Raw genomic sequence first — 27,403 nt, 5'->3', positions numbered from 1 at the left:
CTGTGAGAGAGAGAGAAGGTCTGTCTATCGCTCCCTGGAGGAGAAAGCAAGAATGACGACGTTGAGCTGTCCTCCGTCACAGCAAACGACTGAAGCAGAAAGGCGGCACAGAGAAGGGCAAAGCAAAGCAGCAGCAAATGTAAAAGGGTAAAGGAGCGAGCCAAAACAGTCGGCCCTGGAGAAGAGCGCCGCTGACTGGTGAAGGAAAAGCAAAGCTTACAGCACCTGGTATTCCCAGGCGGTCTCCCATCCAAGTACTAACCAGGCCCGCCCCTGCTTAGCTTCCGAGATCGGACGAGATCGGGCGTGCTCAGGGTGGTATGGCCTGGTCTGCGAAAGCAGCCCGCGAATGCGAGCTATTTAAAGAAGGCACCGGCAGCAGGCCAAAGACGCACACCAGCTTTTCCACTCCACTCTTTTCATGTCTTCTGCAACTCTTCGACATTGTCTGCCCGAGAAAAAGGCGCCCCACCGGCAAACTTGGCGGAGCGCGCGTTTACGCCGCCCCTCACCACGCCAAAACAACACGTCCATTTCCCTTCTTTTTCACGCCTTCGTCCCTACATCAATGCCTTCCTTCCTTAATAAATCAACTCACATTAATTCAGTTGGAAGACAAACATCGCTGACGCTGCGAGCCACACTGAGTGCAAGTAAACGCAAGTCTATTTCTCAACGATATCAAATTAATCAGGCACCTTTATTTACATTTCAACCATATCCTGTCAAAGCACTCAACGCTATACAATTCGGAGCACAGAGTGTCAGTAATGTACAACCACCACGATGAACACTCCATTTCCAGCTAAAGGCGATCAAAACACCCATCGACATGAACAAAGAAACGCTGCTCGAGCGATCACCTGGCAAACAAACTAAAACTTCTAAAAGTTCTTTCACACGAACAAAATTAAATAAAACCTTTGACACCTGTTTAGAAATCGTAAAAACTAAATAAATCAATAAAAACACCCACTGACATGAATAAAGAAACACCGCTCGAGTGATCACGTGTCAAACAAACTAAAAGTAAAAAAAAAAACTAAAAACTACAACAAGTAAAATGAAATAAAAACGGAATCAATTATTAAACAATGCAAACATAGACCAATTGAGTTCAACGAATCGTTGATCCTGAAGACATGGATCAGCATGTTCAGGTCGTTTGATTAGGGTCAGAGCTGAAATTTACAGGAGAGTGGATGTGGTGGATCTTATTTGAGGATTCCTGACGCAGGAAAAGGCAAATACGGATTTTGTAGTCAGGCACCCCGAGAGGAAACAAATGGGGGCCTAATGTCGAAGGACTTAAAGCGGCCGTGCCTAGGATTTCTTTAAACGAATAAATAATTAGCTCTTCGGTTGATTCTTGAATTTCTTAAATCATTTGTTTATTTATTTATTTTTTCCCCGGTGCAGTTTGCATTCAAGCGGTTGGACTGACAAACAAGACTGGCAACCTCTCAAGTCGAAGAGAAGGGCCCGAGTTGCAAAGGAACGTGCAGCTCTAAAGAGGTCGCTGTAGAGAGAGAGAGAAGGTCTGTCTATCGCTCCCTGGAGGAGAAAGCAAGAATGACGACGTTGAGCTGTCCTCCGTCACAGCGACGAAGCAGAAAGGCGGCACAGAGAAGGGCAAAGCAAAGCAGCAGCAAATGTAAAAGGGTAAGGAGCGAGCGAGCCAAAACAGTCGGCCCCTGGAGAAGAGCGCTCGCTGACTGGTGAAGGAAAAGCAAAAGCTTACAGCACCTGGTATTCCCAGGCGGTCTCCCATCCAAGTACTAACCAGGCCCGCCCCTGCTTAGCTTCCGAGATCGGACGAGATCGGGCGTGCTCAGGGTGGTATGGCCGTAAGCGAAAGCAGCCCGCGAATGCGAGCTATTTAAAGAAGGCACCGGCAGCAGGCCAAAGACGCACACCAGCTTTTCCACTCCACTCTTTTCATGTCTTCTGCAACTCTTCGACATTGTCTGCCCGAGAAAAAGGCGCCCCACCGGCAAACTTGGCCGGAGCGCGGCGTTTACGCCGCCCCTCACCACGCCAAAACAACACGTCCATTTCCCCTTCTTTTTCACGCCTTCGTCCCTACATCAATGCCTTCCTTCCTTAATAAATCAACTCACATTAATTCAGTTGGAAGACAAACATCGCTGACGCTGCGAGCCACACTGAGGCAAGTAAACGCAAGTCTATTTCTCAACGATATCAAATTAATCAGGCACCTTTATTTACATTTCAACCATATCCTGTCAAAGCACTCAACGCTATACAATTCTGGAGCACAGAGTGTCAGTAATGTACAACCACCACGATGAACACTCCATTTCCAGCTAAAGGCGATCAAAACACCCATCGACATGAACAAAGAAACGCCGCTCGAGCGATCACCTGGCAAACAAACTAAAACTTCTAAAAGTTCTTTCACACGAACAAAATTAAATAAAACCTTTGACACCTGTTTAGAAATCGTAAAAACTAAATAAATCAATAAAAAACACCCACTGACATGAATAAAGAAACACCGCTCGGAGTGATCACGTGTCAAACAAACTAAAAGTAAAAAAAACTAAAAACTACAACAAGTAAAATGAAATAAAAACGGAATCAATTATTAAACAATGCAAACATAGACCAATTGAGTTCAACGAATCGTTGATCCTGAAGACATGGATCAGCATGTTCAGGTCGTTTGATTAGGGTCAGAGCTGAAATTTACAGGAGAGTGGATGTGGTGGATCTTATTTGAGGATTCCTGACGCAGGAAAAGGCAAATACGGATTTTGTAGTCAGGCACCCCGAGAGGAAACAAATGGGGCCTAATGTCGGAAGGACTTAAAGCGGCCGTGCCTAGGATTTCTTTAAACGAATAAATAATTAGCTCTTCGGTTGATTCTTGAATTTCTTAAATCATTTGTTTATTTATTTATTTTTTCCCGGTGCAGTTTGCATTCAAGCCGTTGGACTGACAAACAAGACTGGCAACCTCTCAAGTCGAAGAGAAGGGCCCGAGTTGCAAAGGAACGTGCAGCTCTAAAGAGGTCGCTGTAGAGAGAGAGAAGGTCTGTCTATCGCTCCCTGGAGGAGAAAGCAAGAATGACGACGTTGAGCTGTCCTCCGTCACAGCGACGAAGCAGAAAGGCGGCACACAGAGAAGGGCAAAGCAAAGCAGCAGCAAATGTGTAAAAGGGTAAAGGAGCGAGCCAAAACAGTCGGCCCTGGAGAAGAGCGCCGCTGACTGGTGAAGGAAAAGCAAAGCTTACAGCACCTGGTATTCCCAGGCGGTCTCCCATCCAAGTACTAACCAGGCCCCGCCCCTGCTTAGCTTCCGAGATCGGACGAGATCGGGCGTGCTCAGGTGGTATGGCCGTAAGCGAAAGCAGCCCGCGAATGCGAGCTATTTAAAGAAGGCACCGGCAGCAGGCCAAAGACGCACACCAGCTTTTCCACTCCACTCTTTTCATGTCTTCTGCAACTCTTCGACATTGTCTGCCCGAGAAAAAGGCGCCCCACCGGCAAACTTGGCCGGAGCGCGGCGTTTACGCCGCCCTCACCACGCCAAAACAACACGTCCATTTCCCCTTCTTTTTCACGCCTTCGTCCCTACATCAATGCCTTCCTTCCTTAATAAATCAACTCACATTAATTCAGTTGGAAGACAAACATCGCTGACGCTGCGAGCCCACACTGAGAGTGCAAGTAAACGCAAGTCTATTTCTCAACGATATCAAATTAATCAGGCACCTTTATTTACATTTCAACCATATCCTGTCAAAGCACTCAACGCTATACATTCGGAGCACAGAGTGTCAGTAATGTACAACCACCACGATGAACACTCCATTTCCAGCTAAAGGCGATCAAAACACCCATCGACATGAACAAAGAAACGTCGCTCGAGCGATCACCTGGCAAACAAACTAAAACTTCTAAAAGTTCTTTCACACGAACAAAATTAAATAAAACCTTTGACACCTGTTTAGAAATCGTAAAAACTAAATAAATCAATAAAAACACCCACTGACATGAATAAAGAAACACCGCTCGGAGTGATCACGTGTCAAACAAACTAAAAGTAAAAAAACTAAAAACTACAACAAGTAAAATGAAATAAAAACGGAATCAATTATTAAACAATGCAAACATAGACCAATTGAGTTCAACGAATCGTTGATCCTGAAGACATGGATCAGCATGTTCAGGTCGTTTGATTAGGGTCAGAGCTGAAATTTACAGGAGAGTGGATGTGGTGGATCTTATTTGAGGATTCCTGACGCAGGAAAAGGCAAATACGGATTTTGTAGTCAGGCACCCCGAGAGGAAACAAATGGGGGCCTAATGTCGAAGGACTTAAAGCGGCCGTGCCTAGGATTTCTTTAAACGAATAAATAATTAGCTCTTCGGTTGATTCTTGAATTTCTTAAATCATTTGTTTATTTATTTATTTTTTCCCCGGTGCAGTTTGCATTCAAGCGGTTGGACTGACAAACAAGACTGGCAACCTCTCAAGTCGAAGAGAAGGGCCCGAGTTGCAAAGGAACGTGCAGCTCTAAAGAGGTCGCTGAAGAGAGAGAGAGAAGGTCTGTCTATCGCTCCCTGGAGGAGAAAGCAAGAATGACGACGTTGAGCTGTCCTCCGTCACAGCGACGAAGCAGAAAGGCGGCACAGAGAAGGGCAAAGCAAAGCAGCAGCAAATGTAAAAGGGTAAAGGAGCGAGCCAAAACAGTCGACCCCTGGAGAAGAGCGGTCGCTGACTGGTGAAGGAAAAGCAAAAGCTTACAGCACCTGGTATTCCCAGGCGGTCTCCCATCCAAGTACTAACCAGGCCCGCCCCTGCTTAGCTTCCGAGATCGGACGAGATCGGGCGTGCTCAGGGTGGTATGGCTGTAAGCGAAAGCAGCCCGCGAATGCGAGCTATTTAAAGAAGGCACCGGCAGCAGGCCAAAGACGCACACCAGCTTTTCCACTCCACTCTTTTCATGTCTTCTGCAACTCTTCGACATTGTCTGCCCGAGAAAAAGGCGCCCCACCGGCAAACTTGGCCGGAGCGCGGCGTTTACGCCGCCCCTCACCACGCCAAAACAACACGTCCATTTCCCCTTCTTTTTCACGCCTTCGTCCCTACATCAATGCCTTCCTTCCTTAATAAATCAACTCACATTAATTCAGTTGGAAGACAAACATCGCTGACGCTGCGAGCCACACTGAGTGCAAGTAAACGCAAGTCTATTTCTCAACGATATCAAATTAATCAGGCACCTTTATTTACATTTCAACCATATCCTGTCAAAGCACTCAACGCTATACAATTCGGAGCACAGAGTGTCAGTAATGTACAACCACCACGATGAACACTCCATTTCCAGCTAAAGGCGATCAAAACACCCATCGACATGAACAAAGAAACGTCGCTCGAGCGATCACCTGGCAAACAAACTAAAACTTCTAAAAGTTCTTTCACACGAACAAAATTAAATAAAACCTTTGACACCTGTTTAGAAATCGTAAAAACTAAATAAATCAATAAAAACACCCACTGACATGAATAAAGAAACACCGCTCGAGTGATCACGTGTCAAACAAACTAAAAGTAAAAAAAAACTAAAAACTACAACAAGTAAAATGAAATAAAACGGAATCAATTATTAAACAATGCAAACATAGACCAATTGAGTTCAACGAATCGTTGATCCTGAAGACATGGATCAGCATGTTCAGGTCGTTTGATTAGGGTCAGAGCTGAAATTTACAGGAGAGTGGATGTGGTGGATCTTATTTGAGGATTCCTGACGCAGGAAAAGGCAAATACGGATTTTGTAGTCAGGCACCCGAGAGGAAACAAATGGGGGCCTAATGTCGAAGGACTTAAAGCGGCCGTGAGGATTTCTTTAAACGAATAAATAATTAGCTCTTCGGTTGATTCTTGAATTTCTTAAATCATTTGTTTATTTATTTATTTTTTCCCGGTGCAGTTTGCATTCAACGTTGGACTGACAAACAAGACTGGCAACCTCTCAAGTCGAAGAGAAGGGCCCGAGTTGCAAAGGAACGTGCAGCTCTAAAGAGGTCGCTGTAGAGAGAGAGAGAAGGTCTGTCTATCGCTCCCTGGAGGAGAAAGCAAGAATGACGACGTTGAGCTGTCCTCCGTCACAGCGACGAAGCAGAAAGGCGGCACAGAGAAGGGCAAAGCAAAGCAGCAGCAAATGTAAAAGGGTAAAGGAGCGAGCCAAAACAGTCGGCCCCTGGAGAAGAGCGCTCGCTGACTGGTGAAGGAAAAGCAAAAGCTTACAGCACCTGGTATTCCCAGGCGGTCTCCCATCCAAGTACTAACCAGGCCCGCCCCTGCTTAGCTCCGAGATCGGACGAGATCGGGCAGCTCAGGTGGTATGGCCGTAAGCAAAAGCAGCCCGCGAATGCGAGCTATTTAAAGAAGGCACCGGCAGCAGGCCAAAGACGCACACCAGCTTTTCCACTCCACTCTTTTCATGTCTTCTGCAACTCTTCGACATTGTCTGCCCGAGAAAAAGGCGCCCCACCGGCAAACTTGGCCGGAGCGCGGCGTTTACGCGCCGCCCTCACCACGCCAAAACAACACGTCCATTTCCCCTTCTTTTTCACGCCTTCGTCCCTACATCAATGCCTTCCTTCCTTAATAAATCAACTCACATTAATTCAGTTGGAAGACAAAATCGCTGACGCTGCGAGCCACACTGAGTGCAAGTAAACGCAAGTCTATTTCTCAACGATATCAAATTAATCAGGCACCTTTATTTACATTTCAACCATATCCTGTCAAAGCACTCAACGCTATACAATTCGGAGCACAGAGTGTCAGTAATGTACAACCACCACGATGAACACTCCATTTCCAGCTAAAGGCGATCAAAACACCCATCGACATGAACAAAGAAACGCTCGCTCGAGCGATCACCTGGCAAACAAACTAAAACTTCTAAAAGTTCTTTCACACGAACAAAATTAAATAAAACCTTTGACACCTGTTTAGCAATCGTAAAAACTAAATAAATCAATAAAAAACACCCACTGACATGAATAAAGAAACACCGCTCGAGTGATCACGTGTCAAACAAACTAAAAGTAAAAAAAAACTAAAAACTACAACAAGTAAAATGAAATAAAAACGGAATCAATTATTAAACAATGCAAACATAGACCAATTGAGTTCAACGAATCGTTGATCCTGAAGACATGGATCAGCATGTTCAGGTCGTTTGATTAGGGTCAGAGCTGAAATTTACAGGAGAGTGGATGTGGTGGATCTTATTTGAGGATTCCTGACGCAGGAAAAGGCAAATACGGATTTTGTAGTCAGGCACCCCGAGAGGAAACAAATGGGGGCCTAATGTCGAAGGACTTAAAGCGGCCGAAAATCTAGGATTTCTTTAAACGAATAAATAATTAGCTCTTCGGTTGATTCTCTGAATTTCTTAAATCATTTGTTTATTTATTTATTTTTTCCCGGTGCAGTTTGCATTCAAGCGTTGGACTGACAAACAAGACTGGCAACCTCTCAAGTCGAAGAGAAGGGCCCGAGTTGCAAAGGAACGTGCAGCTCTAAAGAGGTCGCAAGAGAGAGAGAGAAGGTCTGTCTATCGCTCCCTGGAGGAGAAAGCAAGAATGACGACGTTGAGCTGTCCTCCGTCACAGCGACGAAGCAGAAAGAGGCGGCACAGAGAAGGGCAAAGCAAAGCAGCAGCAAATGTAAAAGGGTAAAGGAGCGAGCCAAAACAGTCGGCCCTGGAGAAGAGCGCCGCTGACTGGTGAAGGAAAAGCAAAGCTTACAGCACCTGGTATTCCCAGGCGGTCTCCCATCCAAGTACTAACCAGGCCCGCCCCTGCTTAGCTTCCGAGATCGGACGAGATCGGGCGTGCTCAGGAACGATCAAGCGAAAAAGCCCGCGAATGCGAGCTATTTAAAGAAGGCACCGGCAGCAGGCCAAAGACGCACACCAGCTTTTCCACTCCACTCTTTTCATGTCTTCTGCAACTCTTCGACATTGTCTGCCCGAGAAAAAGGCGCCCCACCGGCAAACTTGGCCGGAGCGCGGCGTTTACGCCGCCCTCACCACGCCAAAACAACACGTCCATTTCCCTTCTTTTTCACGCCTTCGTCCCTACATCAATGCCTTCCTTCCTTAATAAATCAACTCACATTAATTCAGTTGGAAGACAAACATCGCTGACGCTGCGAGCCACACTGAGTGCAAGTAAACGCAAGTCTATTTCTCAACGATATCAAATTAATCAGGCACCTTTATTTACATTTCAACCATATCCTGTCAAAGCACTCAACGCTATACAATTCGGAGCACAGAGTGTCAGTAATGTACAACCACCACGATGAACACTCCATTTCCAGCTAAAGGCGATCAAAACACCCATCGACATGAACAAAGAAACGCTGCTCGAGCGATCACCTGGCAAACAAACTAAAACTTCTAAAAGTTCTTTCACACGAACAAAATTAAATAAAACCTTTGACACCTGTTTAGCAATCGTAAAAACTAAATAAATCAATAAAAACACCCACTGACATGAATAAAGAAACACCGCTCGAGTGATCACGTGTCAAACAAACTAAAAGTAAAAAAAAACTAAAAACTACAACAAGTAAAATGAAATAAAAACGGAATCAATTATTAAACAATGCAAACATAGACCAATTGAGTTCAACGAATCGTTGATCCTGAAGACATGGATCAGCATGTTCAGGTCGTTTGATTAGGGTCAGAGCTGAAATTTACAGGAGAGTGGATGTGGTGGATCTTATTTGAGGATTCCTGACGAGGAAAAGGCAAATACGGATTTTGTAGTCAGGCACCCCGAGAGAAAACAAATGGGGCCTAATGTCGAAGGACTTAAAGCGGCCGTGTTTAGGATTTCTTTAAACGAATAAATAATTAGCTCTTCGGTTGATTCTTGAATTTCTTAAATCATTTGTTTATTTATTTATTTTTTCCCGGTGCAGTTTGCATTCAAGCGGTTGGACTGACAAACAAGACTGGCAACCTCTCAAGTCGAAGAGAAGGGCCCGAGTTGCAAAGGAACGTGCAGCTCTAAAGAGGTCGCTGTAGAGAGAGAGAAGGTCTGTCTATCGCTCCCTGGAGGAGAAAGCAAGAATGACGACGTTGAGCTGTCCTCCGTCACAGCGACGAAGCAGAAAGGCGGCACAGAGAAGGGCAAAGCAAAGCAGCAGCAAATGTAAAAGGGTAAAGGAGCGAGCAAAACAGTCGGCCCCTGGAGAAGAGCGCCGCTGACTGGTGAAGGAAAAGCAAAGCTTACAGCACCTGGTATTCCCAGGCGGTCTCCCATCCAAGTACTAACCAGGCCCGCCCCTGCTTAGCTTCCGAGATCGGACGAGATCGGGCGTGCTCAGGGTGGTATGGCCGTAAGCGAAAGCAGCCCGCGAATGCGAGCTATTTAAAGAAGGCACCGGCAGCAGGCCAAAGACGCACACCAGCTTTTCCACTCCACTCTTTTCATGTCTTCTGCAACTCTTCGACATTGTCTGCCCGAGAAAAAGGCGCCCCACCGGCAAACTTGGCCGGAGCGCGCGTTTACGCCGCCCTCACCACGCCAAAACAACACGTCCATTTCCCCTTCTTTTTCACGCCTTCGTCCCTACATCAATGCCTTCCTTCCTTAATAAATCAACTCACATTAATTCAGTTGAAGACAAACATCGCTGACGCTGCGAGCCACACTGAGTGCAAGTAAACGCAAGTCTATTTCTCAACGATATCAAATTAATCAGGCACCTTTATTTACATTTCAACCATATCCTGTCAAAGCACTCAACGCTATACAACTGGAGCACAGAGTGTCAGTAATGTACAACCACCACGATGAACACTCCATTTCCAGCTAAAGGCGATCAAAACACCCATCGACATGAACAAAGAAACGCCGCTCGAGCGATCACCTGGCAAACAAACTAAAACTTCTAAAAGTTCTTTCACACGAACAAAATTAAATAAAACCTTTGACACCTGTTTAGCAATCGTAAAAACTAAATAAATCAATAAAAAACACCCACTGACATGAATAAAGAAACACCGCTCGAGTGATCACGTGTCAAACAAACAAACTAAAAAAAAAAAACTAAAAACTACAACAAGTAAAATGAAATAAAACGGAATCAATTATTAAACAATGCAAACATAGACCAATTGAGTTCAACGAATCGTTGATCCTGAAGACATGGATCAGCATGTTCAGGTCGTTTGATTAGGGTCAGAGCTGAAATTTACAGGAGAGTGGATGTGGTGGATCTTATTTGAGGATTCCTGACGCAGGAAAAGGCAAATACGGATTTTGTAGTCAGGCACCCCGAGAGGAAACAAATGGGGGCCTAATGTCGAAGGACTTAAAGCGGCAGGAAAATAGGATTTCTTTAAACGAATAAATAATTAGCTCTTCGTTGATTCTTGAATTTCTTAAATCATTTGTTTATTTATTTACTGGATTACGTGCAGTTTGCATTCTCGGTTGGACTGACAAACCAGACTGGCAACCTCTCAGAGTCGAAGAGAATGGCCCAGTTGCAAAGGAACGTGGCTCTAAAAGGTCGCCAAGAGAGAGCCCAGGTCTGTCTATCGCTCCTGGAGGAGAAAGCAAGAATGACGACGTTGAGCTGTCCTCCGTCACAGCGACAAGCAGAAAGATGCGGCACAGAGAAGGGCAAAGCAAAGCAGCAGCAAATGTAAAAGGGTAAAGGAGCTAATTGAATCAGTATGCCCCTCCAGGTGCTGACTGGTGAAGGAAAAGCAAAAGCTTACAGCACCTGGTATTCCCAGGCGGTCTCCCATCCAAAACTAACCAAAATCACTGCTTAGCTTCCGAGATCGGACGAGATCTGGTCTGCTCAGGGTGGTATGGTGAACGAAGCTGCCCATTACCACTAGGGCAGCAGAGGCACTAGCAGTCTTCAAAACCAGCTCAAAACTCCACTCTTTTTTCTTCTGCAACTTGACATTGTCTGCCCGATAGCGCCCACCGGCTCTTGGCTTCTTCGCGGCGTTTACGCCGCCCCTATTGTTTAAAAAAAAAAAAAAAACAACACGTCCATTTCCCCTTTTTTCACGCCTTCGTCCCTACATCAATGCCTTCCTTCCTTAATAAATCAACTCACATTAATTCAGTTGGAAGACAAACATCGCTGACCTTTGCGAGCCACACTGAGCTTCTATATGCGCAAGTCTATTTCTCAACGATATCAAATTAATCAGGCACCTTTATTTACATTTCAACCATATCCTGTCAAAGCACTCAACGCTATACAATTCGGAGCACAGAGTGTCAGTAATGTACAACCACCACGATGAACACTCCATTTCCAGCTAAAGGCGATCAAAACACCCATCGACATGAACAAAGAAACGCTGCTCGAGCGATCACCTGGCAAACAAACTAAAACTTCTAAAAGTTCTTTCACACGAACAAAATTAAATAAAACCTTTGACACCTGTTTAGCAATCGTAAAAACTAAATAAATCAATAAAAACACCCACTGACATGAATAAAGAAACACCGCTCGAGTGATCACGTGTCAAACAAACTAAAAGTAAAAAAACTAAAAACTACAACAAGTAAAATGAAATAAAAACGGAATCAATTATTAAACAATGCAAACATAGACCAATTGAGTTCAACGAATCGTTGATCCTGAAGACATGGATCAGCATGTTCAGGTCGTTTGATTAGGGTCAGAGCTGAAATTTACAGGAGAGTGGATGTGGTGGATCTTATTTGAGGATTCCTGACGCAGGAAAAGGCAAATACGGATTTTGTAGTCAGGCACCCCGAGAGGAAACAAATGGGGGCCTAATGTCGAAGGACTTAAAGCGCCGTGTTTAGGATTTCTTTAAACGAATAAATAATTAGCTCTTCGGTTGATTCTTGAATTTCTTAAATCATTTGTTTATTTATTTATTTTTTCCCGGTGCAGTTTGTATTCAAGCGTTGGACTGACAAACAAGACTGGCAACCTCTCAAGTCGAAGAGAAGGGCCCGAGTTGCAAAGGAACGTGCAGCTCTAAAGAGGTCGCTGTAGAGAGAGAGAGAAGGTCTGTCTATCGCTCCCCTGGAGGAGAAAGCAAGAATGACGACGTTGAGCTGTCCTCCGTCACAGCGACGAAGCAGAAAGGCGGCACAGAGAAGGGCAAAGCAAAGCAGCAGCAAATGTAAAAGGGTAAAGGAGCGAGCCAAAACAGTCGGCCCCTGGAGAAGAGCGCCGCTGACTGGTGAAGGAAAAGCAAAAGCTTACAGCACCTGGTATTCCCAGGCGGTCTCCCATCCAAGTACTAACCAGGCCCGCCCCTGCTTAGCTTCCGAGATCGGACGAGATCGGGCGTGCTCAGGTGGTATGGCCACTAGCGAAAGCAGCCCGCGAATGCGAGCTATTTAAAGAAGGCACCGGCAGCAGGCCAAAGACGCACACCAGCTTTTCCACTCCACTCTTTTCATGTCTTCTGCAACTCTTCGACATTGTCTGCCCGAGAAAAAGGCGCCCCACCTGGCAAACTTGGCCGGAGCGCGGCGTTTACGCCGCCCTCACCACGCCAAAACAACACGTCCATTTCCCCTTCTTTTTCACGCCTTCGTCCCTACATCAATGCCTTCCTTCCTTAATAAATCAACTCACATTAATTCAGTTGGAAGACAAACATCGCTGACGCTGCGAGCCACACTGAGTGCAAGTAAACGCAAGTCTATTTCTCAACGATATCAAATTAATCAGGCACCTTTATTTACATTTCAACCATATCCTGTCAAAGCACTCAACGCTATACAATTCGGAGCACAGAGTGTCAGTAATGTACAACCACCACGATGAACACTCCATTTTCAGCTAAAGGCGATCAAAACACCCATCGACATGAACAAAGAAACGCTGCTCGGAGCGATCACCTGGCAAACAAACTAAAACTTCTAAAAGTTCTTTCACACGAACAAAATTAAATAAAACCTTTGACACCTGTTTAGCAATCAAAAACTAAATAAATCAATAAAAACACCCACTGACATGAATAAAGAAACACCGCTCGAGTGATCACGTGTCAAACAAACTAAAAGTAAAAAAAAACTAAAAACTACAACAAGTAAAATGAAATAAAAACGGAATCAATTATTAAACAATGCAAACATAGACCAATTGAGTTCAACGAATCGTTGATCCTGAAGACATGGATCAGCATGTTCAGGTCGTTTGATTAGGGTCAGAGCTGAAATTTACAGGAGAGTGGATGTGGTGGATCTTATTTGAGGATTCCTGACGCAGGAAAAGGCAAATACGGATTTTGTAGTCAGGCACCCCGAGAGGAAACAAATGGGGGCCTAATGTCGAAGGACTTAAAGCGCCGTGCAGGGATTTCTTTAAACGAATAAATAATTAGCTCTTCGTTGATTCTTGAATTTCTTAAATCATTTGTTTATTTATTTATTTTTTCCCCGGTGCAGTTTGCATTCAAGCGGTTGGACTGACAAACAAGACTGGCAACCTCTCAAGTCGAAGAGAAGGGCCCGAGTTGCAAAGGAATGCAGCTCTAAAGAGGTCGCTGTAGAGAGAGAGAGAAGGTCTGTCTATCGCTCCCTGGAGGAGAAAGCAAGAATGACGACGTTGAGCTGTCCTCCGTCACAGCGACGAAGCAGAAAGGCGGCACAGAGAAGGGCAAAGCAAAGCAGCAGCAAATGTAAAAGGGTAAAGGAGCGAGCCAAAACAGTCGGCCCTGGAGAAGAGCGCCGCTGACTGGTGAAGGAAAAGCAAAGCTTACAGCACCTGGTATTCCCAGGCGGTCTCCCATCCAAGTACTAACCAGGCCCGCCCCTGCTTAGCTTCCGAGATCGGACGAGATCGGGCGTGCTCAGGTGGTATGGTCTTCAAAAGCGAAAGCCTGCGAACGATGCGAGCTATTTAAAGAAGGCACCGGCAGCAGGCCAAAGACGCACACCAGCTTTTCCACTCCACTCTTTTCATGTCTTCTGCAACTCTTCGACATTGTCTGCCCGAGAAAAAGGCGCCCCACCGGCAAACTTGGCGAGCGCGGCGCTTACGCCGCCCTCACCACGCCAAAACAACACGTCCATTTCCCCTTCTTTTTCACGCCTTCGTCCCTACATCAATGCCTTCCTTCCTTAATAAATCAACTCACATTAATTCAGTTGGAAGACAAACATCGCTGACTTTGCGAGCCACACTGAGTGCAAGTAAACGCAAGTCTATTTCTCAACGATATCAAATTAATCAGGCACCTTTATTTACATTTCAACCATATCCTGTCAAAGCACTCAACGCTATACAATTCGGAGCACAGAGTGTCAGTAATGTACAACCACCACGATGAACACTCCATTTCCAGCTAAAGGCGATCAAAACACCCATCGACATGAACAAAGAAACGCTGCTCGGAGCGATCACCTGGCAAACAAACTAAAACTTCTAAAAGTTCTTTCACACGAACAAAATTAAATAAAACCTTTGACACCTGTTTAGAAATCGTAAAAACTAAATAAATCAATAAAAACACCCACTGACATGAATAAAGAAACACCGCTCGAGTGATCACGTGTCAAACAAACTAAAAGTAAAAAAACTAAAAACTACAACAAGTAAAATGAAATAAAACGGAATCAATTATTAAACAATGCAAACATAGACCAATTGAGTTCAACGAATCGTTGATCCTGAAGACATGGATCAGCATGTTCAGGTCGTTTGATTAGGTCAGAGCTGAAATTTACAGGAGAGTGGATGTGGTGGATCTTATTTGAGGATTCCTGACGCAGGAAAAGGCAAATACGGATTTTGTAGTCAGGCACCCCGAGAGGAAACAAATGGGGCCTAATGTCGAAGGACTTAAAGCGGCCGTGTTTAGGATTTCTTTAAACGAATAAATAATTAGCTCTTCGTTGATTCTTGAATTTCTTAAATCATTTGTTTATTTATTTATTTTTTCCCGGTGCAGTTTGCATTGGCCGTTGGACTGACAAACAAGACTGGCAACCTCTCAAGTGGAAGAGAAGGGCCCGAGTTGCAAAGGAACGTGCAGCTCTAAAGAGGTCGCTGAAGAGAGAGAGAGAAGGTCTGTCTATCGCTCCCTGGAGGAGAAAGCAAGAATGACGACGTTGAGCTGTCCTCCTCCGTCACAGCGACGGAAGCAGAAAGGCGGCACAGAGAAGGGCAAAGCAAAGCAGCAGCAAATGTAAAAGGGTAAAGGAGCGAGCCAAAACAGTCGGCCCCTGGAGAAGAGCGCCGCTGACTGGTGAAGGAAAAGCAAAAGCTTACAGCACCTGGTATTCCCAGGCGGTCTCCCATCCAAGTACTAACCAGGCCCGCCCCTGCTTAGCTTCCGAGATCGGACGAGATCGGGCGTGCTCAGGTGGTATGGCCGTAAAAAAAGCAACCCGCGAATGCGAGCTATTTAAAGAAGGCACTTGCAGCAGGCCAAAGACGCACACCAGCTTTTCCACTCCACTCTTTTCATGTCTTCTGCAACTCTTCGACATTGTCTGCCCGAGAAAAAGGCGCCCCACCGCAAACTTGGCCGGAGCGCGGCGTTTACGCCGCCCTCACCACGCCAAAACAACACGTCCATTTCCCCTTCTTTTTCACGCCTTCGTCCCTACATCAATGCCTTCCTTCCTTAATAAATCAACTCACATTAATTCAGTTGAAGACAAACATCGCTGACGCTGCGAGCCACACTGAGTGCAAGTAAACGCAAGTCTATTTCTCAACGATATCAAATTAATCAGGCACCTTTATTTACATTTCAACCATATCCTGTCAAAGCACTCAACGCTATACAATTCGGAGCACAGAGTGTCAGTAATGTACAACCACCACGATGAACACTCCATTTCCAGCTAAAGGCGATCAAAACACCCATCGACATGAACAAAGAAACGCCGCTCGAGCGATCACCTGGCAAACAAACTAAAACTTCTAAAAGTTCTTTCACACGAACAAAATTAAATAAAACCTTTGACACCTGTTTAGCAATCGAAAACTAAATAAATCAATAAAAACACCCACTGACATGAATAAAGAAACACCGCTCGAGTGATCACGTGTCAAACAAACTAAAAGTAAAAAAACTAAAAACTACAACAAGTAAAATGAAATAAAACGGAATCAATTATTAAACAATGCAAACATAGACCAATTGAGTTCAACGAATCGTTGATCCTGAAGACATGGATCAGCATGTTCAGGTCGTTTGATTAGGGTCAGAGCTGAAATTTACAGGAGAGTGGATGTGGTGGATCTTATTTGAGGATTCCTGACGCAGGAAAAGGCAAATACGGATTTTGTAGTCAGGCACCCCGAGAGGAAACAAATGGGGGCCTAATGTCGAAGGACTTAAAGCGGCCGTGTTTAGGATTTCTTTAAACGAATAAATAATTAGCTCTTCGTTGATTCTTGAATTTCTTAAATCATTTGTTTATTTATTTATTTTTTCCCGGTGCAGTTTGCATTCAAGCGTTGGACTGACAAACAAGACTGGCAACCTCTCAAGTCGAAGAGAATGAGTTGCAAAGGAACGTGCAGCTCTAAAGAGGTCGCTTCAGAGAGAGAGAGAAGGTCTGTCTATCGCTCCTGGAGGAGAAAGCAAGAATGACGACGTTGAGCTGTCCTCCGTCACAGCGACGAAGCAGAAAGGCGGCACAGAGAAGGGCAAAGCAAAGCAGCAGCAAATGTAAAAGGGTAAAGGAGCGAGCCAAAAGAGTCGGCCCCTGGAGAAGAGCGCTCGCTGACTGGTGAAGGAAAAGCAAAGCTTACAGCACCTGGTATTCCCAGGCGGTCTCCCATCCAAGTACTAACCAGGCCCGCCCCTGCTTAGCTTCCGAGATCGGACGAGATCGGGCGTGCTCAGGGTGGTATGGCCGTAAGCGAAAGCAGCCCGCGAATGCGAGCTATTTAAAGAAGGCACCGGCAGCAGGCCAAAGAACACACCAGCTTTTCCACTCCACTCTTTTCATGTCTTCTGCAACTCTTCGACATTGTCTGCCCGAGAAAAAGGCGCCCCACCGGCAACTTGGCTGGAGCGCGGCGTTTACGCCGCCCTCACCACGCCAAAACAACACGTCCATTTCCTTCTTTTTCACGCCTTCGTCCCTACATCAATGCCTTCTTCCTTCCTTAATAAATCAACTCACATTAATTCAGTTGAAGACAAACATCGCTGACGCTGCGAGCCACACTGAGTGCAAGTAAACGCAAGTCTATTTCTCAACGATATCAAATTAATCAGGCACCTTTATTTACATTTCAACCATATCCTGTCAAAGCACTCAACGCTATACAATTCGGAGCACAGAGTGTCAGTAATGTACAACCACCACGATGAACACTCCATTTCCAGCTAAAGGCGATCAAAACACCCATCGACATGAACAAAGAAACGCTGCTCGAGCGATCACCTGGCAAACAAACTAAAACTTCTAAAAGTTCTTTCACACGAACAAAATTAAATAAAACCTTTGACACCTGTTTAGCAATCGTAAAAACTAAATAAATCAATAAAAACACCCACTGACATGAATAAAGAAACACCGCTCGAGTGATCACGTGTCAAACAAACTAAAAGTAAAAAAAAACTAAAAACTACAACAAGTAAAATGAAATAAAACGGAATCAATTATTAAACAATGCAAACATAGACCAATTGAGTTCAACGAATCGTTGATCCTGAAGACATGGATCAGCATGTTCAGGTCGTTTGATTAGGGTCAGAGCTGAAATTTACAGGAGAGTGGATGTGGTGGATCTTATTTGAGGATTCCTGACGAGGAAAAGGCAAATACGGATTTTGTAGTCAGGCACCCCGAGAGGAAACAAATGGGGGCCTAATGTCGAAGGACTTAAAGCGGCCGTGTTTAGGATTTCTTTAAACATAATAAATAATTAGCTCTTCGTTGATTCTTGAATTTCTTAAATCATTTGTTTATTTATTTATTTTTTCCCGGTGCAGTTTGCATTCTGCGGTTGGACTGACAAACAAGACTGGCAACCTCTCAAGTCGAAGAGAAGGGCCCGAGTTGCAAAGGAACGTGCAGCTCTAAAGAGGTCGCTGAAGAGAGAGAGAAGGTCTGTCTATCGCTCCCTGGAGGAGAAAGCAAGAATGACGACGTTGAGCTGTCCTCCGTCACAGCGACGAAGCAGAAAGGCGGCACAGAGAAGGGCAAAGCAAAGCAGCAGCAAATGTAAAAGGGTAAAGGAGCGAGCCAAAAGAGTCGGCCCCTGGAGAAGAGCGCTCGCTGACTGGTGAAGGAAAAGCAAAGCTTACAGCACCTGGTATTCCCAGGCGGTCTCCCATCCAAGTACTAACCAGGCCCGCCCCTGCTTAGCTTCCGAGATCGGACGAGATCGGGCGTGCTCAGGGTGGTATGGCCGTAAGCGAAAGCAGCCCGCGAATGCGAGCTATTTAAAGAAGGCACCGGCAGCAGGCCAAAGACGCACACCAGCTTTTCCACTCCACTCTTTTCATGTCTTCTGCAACTCTTCGACATTGTCTGCCCGAGAAAAAGGCGCCCCACCGGCAAACTTCCTAGCGCGGCGTTTACGCCCCGCCCCTCACCACGCCAAAACAACACGTCCATTTCCCTTCTTTTTCACGCCTCGTCCCCTACATCAATGCCTTCCTTCCTTAATAAATCAACTCACTTTAATTCAGTTGGAAGACAAACATCGCTGACGCTGCGAGCCACACTGAGTGCAAGTAAACGCAAGTCTATTTCTCAACGATATCAAATTAATCAGGCACCTTTATTTACATTTCAACCATATCCTGTCAAAGCACTCAACGCTATACAATTCGGAGCACAGAGTGTCAGTAATGTACAACCACCACGATGAACACTCCATTTCCAGCTAAAGGCGATCAAAACACCCATCGACATGAACAAAGAAACGCTGCTCGAGCGATCACCTGGCAAACAAACTAAAACTTCTAAAAGTTCTTTCACACGAACAAAATTAAATAAAACCTTTGACACCTGTTTAGCAATCGTAAAAACTAAATAAATCAATAAAAACACCCACTGACATGAATAAAGAAACACCGCTCGAGTGATCACGTGTCAAACAAACTAAAAGTAAAAAAACTAAAAACTACAACAAGTAAAATGAAATAAAAACGGAATCAATTATTAAACAATGCAAACATAGACCAATTGAGTTCAACGAATCGTTGATCCTGAAGACATGGATCAGCATGTTCAGGTCGTTTGATTAGGTCAGAGCTGAAATTTACAGGAGAGTGGATGTGGTGGATCTTATTTGAGGATTCCTGACGAGGAAAAGGCAAATACGGATTTTGTAGTCAGGCACCCCGAGAGGAAACAAATGGGGGCCTAATGTCGAAGGACTTAAAGCGGCCGTGTTTCAGGATTTCTTTAAACGAATAAATAATTAGCTCTTCGGTTGATTCTGAATTTCTTAAATCATTTGTTTATTTATTTATTTTTTCCCGGTGCAGTTTGTATTCAAGCCGGTTGGACTGACAAACAAGACTGGCAACCTCTCAAGTCGAAGAGAAGGGCCCGAGTTGCAAAGGAACGTGCAGCTCTAAAGAGGTCGCTGTAGAGAGAGAGAGAAGGTCTGTCTATCGCTCCCTGGAGGAGAAAGCAAGAATGACGACGTTGAGCTGTCCTCCGTCACAGCGACGAAGCAGAAAGGCGGCACAGAGAAGGGCAAAGCAAAGCAGCAGCAAATGTAAAAGGGTAAAGGAGCGAGCCAAAAGAGTCTCCCTGGAGAAGAGCGCCGCTGACTGGTGAAGGAAAAGCAAAGCTTACAGCACCTGGTATTCCCAGGCGGTCTCCCATCCAAGTACTAACCAGGCCCGCCCCTGCTTAGCTTCCGAGATCGGACGAGATCGGGCGTGCTCAGGTGGTATGGCAGAGCGAAAGCAGCCCGCGAATGCGAGCTATTTAAAGAAGGCACCGGCAGCAGGCCAAAGACGCACACCAGCTTTTCCACTCCACTCTTTTCATGTCTTCTGCAACTCTTCGACATTGTCTGCCCGAGAAAAAGGCGCCCCACCGGCAAACTTGGCGGAGCGCGCGCGCTTACGCCGCCCTCACCACGCCAAAACAACACGTCCATTTCCCCTTCTTTTTCACGCCTTCGTCCCTACATCAATGCCTTCCTTCCTTAATAAATCAACTCACATTAATTCAGTTGAAGACAAACATCGCTGACGCTGCGAGCCACACTGAGTGCAAGTAAACGCAAGTCTATTTCTCAACGATATCAAATTAATCAGGCACCTTTATTTACATTTCAACCATATCCTGTCAAAGCACTCAACGCTATACAATTCGGAGCACAGAGTGTCAGTAATGTACAACCACCACGATGAACACTCCATTTCCAGCTAAAGGCGATCAAAACACCCATCGACATGAACAAAGAAACGCTGCTCGGAGCGATCACCTGGCAAACAAACTAAAACTTCTAAAAGTTCTTTCACACGAACAAAATTAAATAAAACCTTTGACACCTGTTTAGCAATCGTAAAACTAAATAAATCAATAAAAACACCCACTGACATGAATAAAGAAACACCGCTCGGAGTGATCACGTGTCAAACAAACTAAAAGTAAAAAAAACTAAAAACTACAACAAGTAAAATGAAATAAAAACGGAATCAATTATTAAACAATGCAAACATAGACCAATTGAGTTCAACGAATCGTTGATCCTGAAGACATGGATCAGCATGTTCAGGTCGTTTGATTAGGGTCAGAGCTGAAATTTACAGGAGAGTGGATGTGGTGGATCTTATTTGAGGATTCCTGACGCAGGAAAAGGCAAATACGGATTTTGTAGTCAGGCACCCCGAGAGGAAACAAATGGGGGCCTAATGTCAAGGACTTAAAGCGGCCGTGCCTAGGATTTCTTTAAACGAATAAATAATTAGCTCTTCGTTGATTCTTGAATTTCTTAAATCATTTGTTTATTTATTTATTTTTTCCCGTGCAGTTTGGTATTCAAGCTTGTTGGACTGACAAACAAGACTGGCAACCTCTCAAGTCGAAGAGAAGGGCCCGAGTTGCAAAGGAACGTGCAGCTCTAAAGAGGTCGCTGTAGAGAGAGAGAGAAGGTCTGTCTATCGCTCCCTGGAGGAGAAAGCAAGAATGACGACGTTGAGCTGTCCTCCGTCACAGCGACGAAGCAGAAAGGCGGCACAGAGAAGGGCAAAGCAAAGCAGCAGCAAATGTAAAAGGGTAAAGGAGCGAGCCAAAAGAGTCGGCCCCTGGAGAAGAGCTCGCTGACTGGTGAAGGAAAAGCAAAAGCTTACAGCACCTGGTATTCCCAGGCGGTCTCCCATCCAAGTACTAACCAGGCCCGCCCCTGCTTAGCTTCCGAGATCGGACGAGATCGGGCGTGCTCAGGTGGTATGGCCGTAATCGAAAGCAGCCCGCGAATGCGAGCTATTTAAAGAAGGCACCGGCAGCAGGCCAAAGACGCACACCAGCTTTTCCACTCCACTCTTTTCATGTCTTCTGCAACTCTTCGACATTGTCTGCCCGAGAAAAGGCGCCCCACCGGCAAACTTGGCCGGAGCGCGGCGTTTACTATCCCTCACCACGCCAAAACAACACGTCCATTTCCCCTTCTTTTTCACGCCTTCGTCCCTACATCAATTCCTTCCTTCCTTAATAAATCAACTCACATTAATTCAGTTGAAGACAAACATCGCTGACGCTGCGAGCCACACTGAGTGCAAGTAAACGCAAGTCTATTTCTCAACGATATCAAATTAATCAGGCACCTTTATTTACATTTCAACCATATCCTGTCAAAGCACTCAACGCTATACAATTCCGGAGCACAGAGTGTCAGTAATGTACAACCACCACGATGAACACTCCATTTCCAGCTAAAGGCGATCAAAACACCCATCGACATGAACAAAGAAACGCTGCTCGGAGCGATCACCTGGCAAACAAACTAAAACTTCTAAAAGTTCTTTCACACGAACAAAATTAAATAAAACCTTTGACACCTGTTTAGCAATCGTAAAAACTAAATAAATCAATAAAAACACCCACTGACATGAATAAAGAAACACCGCTCGGAGTGATCACGTGTCAAACAAACTAAAAGTAAAAAAACTAAAAACTACAACAAGTAAAATGAAATAAAACGGAATCAATTATTAAACAATGCAAACATAGACCAATTGAGTTCAATCTAATCGTTGATCCTGAAGACATGGATCAGCATGTTCAGGTCGTTTGATTAGGGTCAGAGCTGAAATTTACAGGAGAGTGGATGTGGTGGATCTTATTTGAGGATTCCTGACGCAGGAAAAGGCAAACACGGATTTTGTAGTCAGGCACCCCGAGAGGAAACAAATGGGGCCTAATGTCGAAGGACTTAAAGCGGCCGTGCCTAGGATTTCTTTAAACGAATAAATAATTAGCTCTTGGTTGATTCTTGAATTTCTTAAATCATTTGTTTATTTATTTATTTTTCCCGGTGCAGTTTGCATTCAAGCGGTTGGACTGACAAACAAGACTGGCAACCTCTCAAGTCGAAGAGAAGGCCCGAGTTGCAAAGGAACGTGCAGCTCTAAAGAGGTCGCTGTAGAGAGAGAGAGAAGGTCTGTCTATCGCCCCTGGAGGAGAAAGCAAGAATGACGACGTTGAGCTGTCCTCCGTCACAGCGACGAAGCAGAAAGGCGGCACAGAGAAGGCAAAGCAAAGCAGCAGCAAATGTAAAAGGGTAAAGGAGCGAGCCAAAGAGTCGGCCCCTGGAGAAGAGCGCTCGCTGACTGGTGAAGGAAAAGCAAAGCTTACAGCACCTGGTATTCCCAGGCGGTCTCCCATCCAAGTACTAACCAGGCCCGCCCCTGCTTAGCTTCCGAGATCGGACGAGATCGGGCGTGCTCAGGGTGGTATGGCGTAAGCGAAAGCAGCCCGCGAATGCGAGCTATTTAAAGAAGGCACCGGCAGCAGGCCAAAGACGCACACCAGCTTTTCCACTCCACTCTTTTCATGTCTTCTGCAACTCTTCGACATTGTCTGCCCGAGAAAAGGCGCGCCCACGGCAAACTTGGCGAGCGCGGCGTTTACGCTATCCCTCACCACGCTAAAACAACACGTCCATTTCCCCTTCTTTTTCACGCCTTCGTCCCTACATCAATGCCTTCCTTCCTTAATAAATCAACTCACTTTAATTCAGTTGGAAGACAAACATCGCTGACGCTGCGAGCCACACTGAGTGCAAGTAAACGCAAGTCTATTTTCAACGATATCAAATTAATCAGGCACCTTTATTTACATTTCAACCATATCCTGTCAAAGCACTCAACGCTATACAATTCGGAGCACAGAGTGTCAGTAATGTACAACCACCACGATGAACACTCCATTTCCAGCTAAAGGCGATCAAAACACCCATCGACATGAACAAAGAAACGCTGCTCGGAGCGATCACCTGGCAAACAAACTAAAACTTCTAAAAGTTCTTTCACACGAACAAAATTAAATAAAACCTTTGACACCTGTTTAGCAATCGTAAAAACTAAATAAATCAATAAAAAACACCCACTGACATGAATAAAGAAACACCGCTCGGAGTGATCACGTGTCAAACAAACTAAAAGTAAAAAAAACTAAAAACTACAACAAGTAAAATGAAATAAAACGGAATCAATTATTAAACAATGCAAACATAGACCAATTGAGTTCAACGAATCATTGATCCTGAAGACATGGATCAGCATGTTCAGGTCGTTTGATTAGGGTCAGAGCTGAAATTTACAGGAGAGTGGATGTGGTGGATCTTATTTGAGGATTCCTGACGCAGGAAAAGGCAAATACGGATTTTGTAGTCAGGCACCCCGAGAGGAAACAAATGGGGGCCTAATGTCGAAGGACTTAAAGCGGCCGTGCTCTAGGATTTCTTTAAACGAATAAATAATTAGCTCTTCGTTGATTCTTGAATTTCTTAAATCATTTGTTTATTTATTTATTTTTTCCCGGTGCAGTTTGCATTCAAGCTGGTTGGACTGACAAACAAGACTGGCAACCTCCAAGTCGAAGAGAAGGGCCCGAGTTGCAAAGGAACGTGCAGCTCTAAAGAGGTCGCTGTAGAGAGAGAGAAGGTCTGTCTATCGCTCCCTGGAGGAGAAAGCAAGAATGACGACGTTGAGCTGTCCTCCGTCACAGGACGAAGCAGAAAGGCGGCACAGAGAAGGGCAAAGCAAAGCAGCAGCAAATGTAAAAGGGTAAAGGAGCGAGCCAAAAGCCTCGGCCCCTGGAGAAGAGCGCCGCTGACTGGTGAAGGAAAAGCAAAAGCTTACAGCACCTGGTATTCCCAGGCGGTCTCCCATCCAAGTACTAACCAGGCCCGCCCCTGCTTAGCTTCCGAGATCGGACGAGATCGGGCGTGCTCAGGGTGGTATGGTCGTAAAAAGCAGCTCAAAATGCGAGCTATTTAAAGAAGGCACTGGCAGCAGGCCAAAGACGCACACCAGCTTTTCCACTCCACTCTTTTCATGTCTTCTGCAACTCTTCGACATTGTCTGCCCGAGAAAAAGGCGCCCCCACCGGCAAACTTGGCGGAGCGCGGCGCTTACGCCGCCCTCACCACGCCAAAACAACACGTCCATTTCCCCTTCTTTTCACGCCTTCGTCCCTACATCAATGCCTTCCTTCCTTAATAAATCAACTCACATTAATTCAGTTGAAGACAAACATCGCTGACGCTGCGAGCCACACTGAGTGCAAGTAAACGCAAGTCTATTTCTCAACGATATCAAATTAATCAGGCACCTTTATTTACATTTCAACCATATCCTGTCAAAGCACTCAACGCTATACAATTCGGAGCACAGAGTGTCAGTAATGTACAACCACCACGATGAACACTCCATTTCCAGCTAAAGGCGATCAAAACACCCATCGACATGAACAAAGAAACGTCGTTCGGAGCGATCACCTGGCAAACAAACTAAAACTTCTAAAAGTTCTTTCACACGAACAAAATTAAATAAAACCTTTGACACCTGTTTAGCAATCGTAAAAACTAAATAAATCAATAAAAAACACCCACTGACATGAATAAAGAAACACCGTTCGGAGTGATCACGTGTCAAACAAACTAAAAGTTAAAAAAAAACTAAAAACTACAACAAGTAAAATGAAATAAAAACGGAATCAATTATTAAACAATGCAAACATAGACCAATTGAGTTCAACGAATCGTTGATCCTGAAGACATGGATCAGCATGTTCAGGTCGTTTGATTAGGGTCAGAGCTGAAATTTACAGGAGAGTGGATGTGGTGGATCTTATTTGAGGATTCCTGACGCAGGAAAAGGCAAATACGGATTTTGTAGTCAGGCACCCCGAGAGGAAACAAATGGGGCCTAATGTCGAAGGACTTAAAGCGGCCGTGCCTAGGATTTCTTTAAACGAATAAATAATTAGCTCTTGGTTGATTCTTGAATTTCTTAAATCATTTGTTTATTTATTTATTTTTTCCCCGGTGCAGTTTGCATTCAAGCGGTTGGACTGACAAACAAGACTGGCAACCTCTCAAGTCGAAGAGAAGGGCCCGAGTTGCAAAGGAACGTGCAGCTCTAAAGAGGTCGCTGTAGAGAGAGAGAGAAGGTCTGTCTATCGCTCCCTGGAGGAGAAAGCAAGAATGACGACGTTGAGCTGTCCTCCGTCACAGCGACGAAGCAGAAAGGCGGCACAGAGAAGGGCAAAGCAAAGCAGCAGCAAATGTAAAAAGGGTAAAGGAGCGAGCCAAAACAGTCGGGCCCTGGAGAAGAGCGCTCGCTGACTGGTGAAGGAAAAGCAAAAGCTTACAGCACCTGGTATTCCCAGGCGGTCTCCCATCCAAGTACTAACCAGGCCCGCCCCTGCTTAGCTTCCGAGATCGGACGAGATCGGGCGTGCTCAGGGTGGTATGGCCGTAAGCGAAAGCAGCCCGCGAATGCGAGCTATTTAAAGAAGGCACCGGCAGCAGGCCAAAGACGCACACCAGCTTTTCCACTCCACTCTTTTCATGTCTTCTGCAACTCTTCGACATTGTCTGCCCGAGAAAAAGGCGCCCCACCGCAAACTTGGCCGGAGCGCGCGTTTTCGCCGCCCCTCACCACGCCAAAACAACACGCCCATTTCCCTTCTTTTTCACGCCTTCGTCCCTACATCAATGCCTTCCTTCCTTAATAAATCAACTCAACATTAATTCAGTTGGAAGACAAACATCGCTGACGCTGCGAGCCACACTGAGTGCAAGTAAACGCAAGTCTATTTCTCAACGATATCAAATTAATCAGGCACCTTTATTTACATTTCAACCATATCCTGTCAAAGCACTCAACGCTATACAATTCGGAGCACAGAGTGTCAGTAATGTACAACCACCACGATGAACACTCCATTTCAGCTAAAGGCGATCAAAACACCCATCGACATGAACAAAGAAACGCTGCTCGGAGCGATCACCTGGCAAACAAACTAAAATCTTCTAAAAGTTCTTTTCACACGAACAAAATTAAATAAAACCTTTGACACCTGTTTAGCAATCAATAAAAACTAAATAAATCAATAAAAACACCCACTGACATGAATAAAGAAACACCGCTCGGAGTGATCACGCGTCAAACAAACTAAAAGTAAAAAAACTAAAAACTACAACAAGTAAAATGAAATAAAAACGGAATCAATTATTAAACAATGCAAACATAGACCAATTGAGTTCAACGAATCGTTGATCCTGAAGACATGGATCAGCATGTTCAGGTCGCTTGATTAGGTCAGAGCTGAAATTTACAGGAGAGTGGATGTGGTGGATCTTATTTGAGGATTCCTGACGAGGAAAAGGCAAATACGGATTTTGTAGTCAGGCACCCGAGAGGAAACAAATGGGGGCCTAATGTCGAAGGACTAAAGCTGTCGTGCCTAGGATTTCTTTAAACGAATAAATAATTAGCTCTTCGGGTTGATTCTTGAATTTCTTAAATCATTTGTTTATTTATTTATTTTTTCCTCAGTGCAGTTTGCATCAGCGGGTTGGACTGACAAACAAGACTGGCAACCTCTCAAGTCGAAGAGAAGGCCCGAGTTGCAAAGGAACGTGCAGCTCTAAAGAGGTCGCTGAAGAGAGAGAGAGAGAAGGATCTGTCTATCACCTCCCTGGAGGAGAAAGCAAGAATGACGACGTTGAGCTGTCCTCCGTCACAGCGACGAAGCAGAAAGACGGTACAGAGAAGGGGCAAAGCAAAGCAGCAGCAAATGTAAAAAGTGGTAAAGGAGGAAAAGAACAGTCGGGCCCTGAGAAGAGCGCGGGATTGGGTGAAGGAAAAGCAAGCTATGCACCTGGTATTCAAAGTGTCTCCCATCCAAGTACTAACCAGGCCCACTC

At 45.1% G+C, this 27,403-nt stretch overlaps 13 non-coding genes and 4 pseudogenes across 13 annotated transcripts; all 17 read right to left on the bottom strand.

Annotated features, from left to right (window-relative positions):
• Nucleotides 1-213: 213 nt before the first annotated feature.
• Nucleotides 214-334, bottom strand: LOC122335015. The gene has a single exon (XR_006248898.1). It is a non-coding gene; the product is annotated as a 5S ribosomal RNA (ribosomal RNA).
• Nucleotides 335-1,734: 1,400 nt separating this feature from the next.
• LOC122335027 lies at nucleotides 1,735-1,853 on the bottom strand. The gene has a single exon (XR_006248901.1). It is a non-coding gene; the product is annotated as a 5S ribosomal RNA (ribosomal RNA).
• A 1,397-nt stretch (nucleotides 1,854-3,250) lies between these two features.
• LOC122335009 lies at nucleotides 3,251-3,369 on the bottom strand. Its single transcript, XR_006248893.1, has one exon. It is a non-coding gene; the product is annotated as a 5S ribosomal RNA (ribosomal RNA).
• A 1,398-nt stretch (nucleotides 3,370-4,767) lies between these two features.
• On the bottom strand, nucleotides 4,768-4,886 carry LOC122334994. Its single transcript, XR_006248879.1, has one exon. It is a non-coding gene; the product is annotated as a 5S ribosomal RNA (ribosomal RNA).
• Nucleotides 4,887-6,276: 1,390 nt separating this feature from the next.
• On the bottom strand, nucleotides 6,277-6,392 carry LOC122335017 (annotated as a pseudogene).
• Nucleotides 6,393-7,790: 1,398 nt separating this feature from the next.
• On the bottom strand, nucleotides 7,791-7,909 carry LOC122335026 (annotated as a pseudogene).
• Nucleotides 7,910-9,290: 1,381 nt separating this feature from the next.
• Nucleotides 9,291-9,409, bottom strand: LOC122335023. Its single transcript, XR_006248900.1, has one exon. It is a non-coding gene; the product is annotated as a 5S ribosomal RNA (ribosomal RNA).
• Nucleotides 9,410-12,273: 2,864 nt separating this feature from the next.
• On the bottom strand, nucleotides 12,274-12,391 carry LOC122335013. The gene has a single exon (XR_006248897.1). It is a non-coding gene; the product is annotated as a 5S ribosomal RNA (ribosomal RNA).
• Nucleotides 12,392-13,780: 1,389 nt separating this feature from the next.
• LOC122335021 lies at nucleotides 13,781-13,898 on the bottom strand (annotated as a pseudogene).
• Nucleotides 13,899-15,291: 1,393 nt separating this feature from the next.
• Nucleotides 15,292-15,409, bottom strand: LOC122335012. The gene has a single exon (XR_006248896.1). It is a non-coding gene; the product is annotated as a 5S ribosomal RNA (ribosomal RNA).
• A 1,379-nt stretch (nucleotides 15,410-16,788) lies between these two features.
• LOC122335011 lies at nucleotides 16,789-16,907 on the bottom strand. The gene has a single exon (XR_006248895.1). It is a non-coding gene; the product is annotated as a 5S ribosomal RNA (ribosomal RNA).
• Nucleotides 16,908-18,295: 1,388 nt separating this feature from the next.
• On the bottom strand, nucleotides 18,296-18,414 carry LOC122335000. Its single transcript, XR_006248884.1, has one exon. It is a non-coding gene; the product is annotated as a 5S ribosomal RNA (ribosomal RNA).
• Nucleotides 18,415-19,802: 1,388 nt separating this feature from the next.
• LOC122335020 lies at nucleotides 19,803-19,918 on the bottom strand (annotated as a pseudogene).
• A 1,392-nt stretch (nucleotides 19,919-21,310) lies between these two features.
• LOC122335010 lies at nucleotides 21,311-21,428 on the bottom strand. Its single transcript, XR_006248894.1, has one exon. It is a non-coding gene; the product is annotated as a 5S ribosomal RNA (ribosomal RNA).
• Nucleotides 21,429-22,814: 1,386 nt separating this feature from the next.
• LOC122335008 lies at nucleotides 22,815-22,932 on the bottom strand. The gene has a single exon (XR_006248892.1). It is a non-coding gene; the product is annotated as a 5S ribosomal RNA (ribosomal RNA).
• A 1,390-nt stretch (nucleotides 22,933-24,322) lies between these two features.
• LOC122335006 lies at nucleotides 24,323-24,441 on the bottom strand. The gene has a single exon (XR_006248890.1). It is a non-coding gene; the product is annotated as a 5S ribosomal RNA (ribosomal RNA).
• Nucleotides 24,442-25,835: 1,394 nt separating this feature from the next.
• Nucleotides 25,836-25,954, bottom strand: LOC122334988. Its single transcript, XR_006248873.1, has one exon. It is a non-coding gene; the product is annotated as a 5S ribosomal RNA (ribosomal RNA).
• Between the last annotated feature and the right edge of the window lie 1,449 nt (nucleotides 25,955-27,403).

This window comes from Puntigrus tetrazona, unplaced genomic scaffold, assembly GCF_018831695.1.
Source record: "Puntigrus tetrazona isolate hp1 unplaced genomic scaffold, ASM1883169v1 S000000692, whole genome shotgun sequence".
NCBI classification, from domain to species: domain Eukaryota; kingdom Metazoa; phylum Chordata; class Actinopteri; order Cypriniformes; family Cyprinidae; genus Puntigrus; species Puntigrus tetrazona.
The sequence above is the reverse complement of the archived record's forward strand: the minus strand, read 5'-3'. Positions and strand labels throughout refer to the sequence as shown.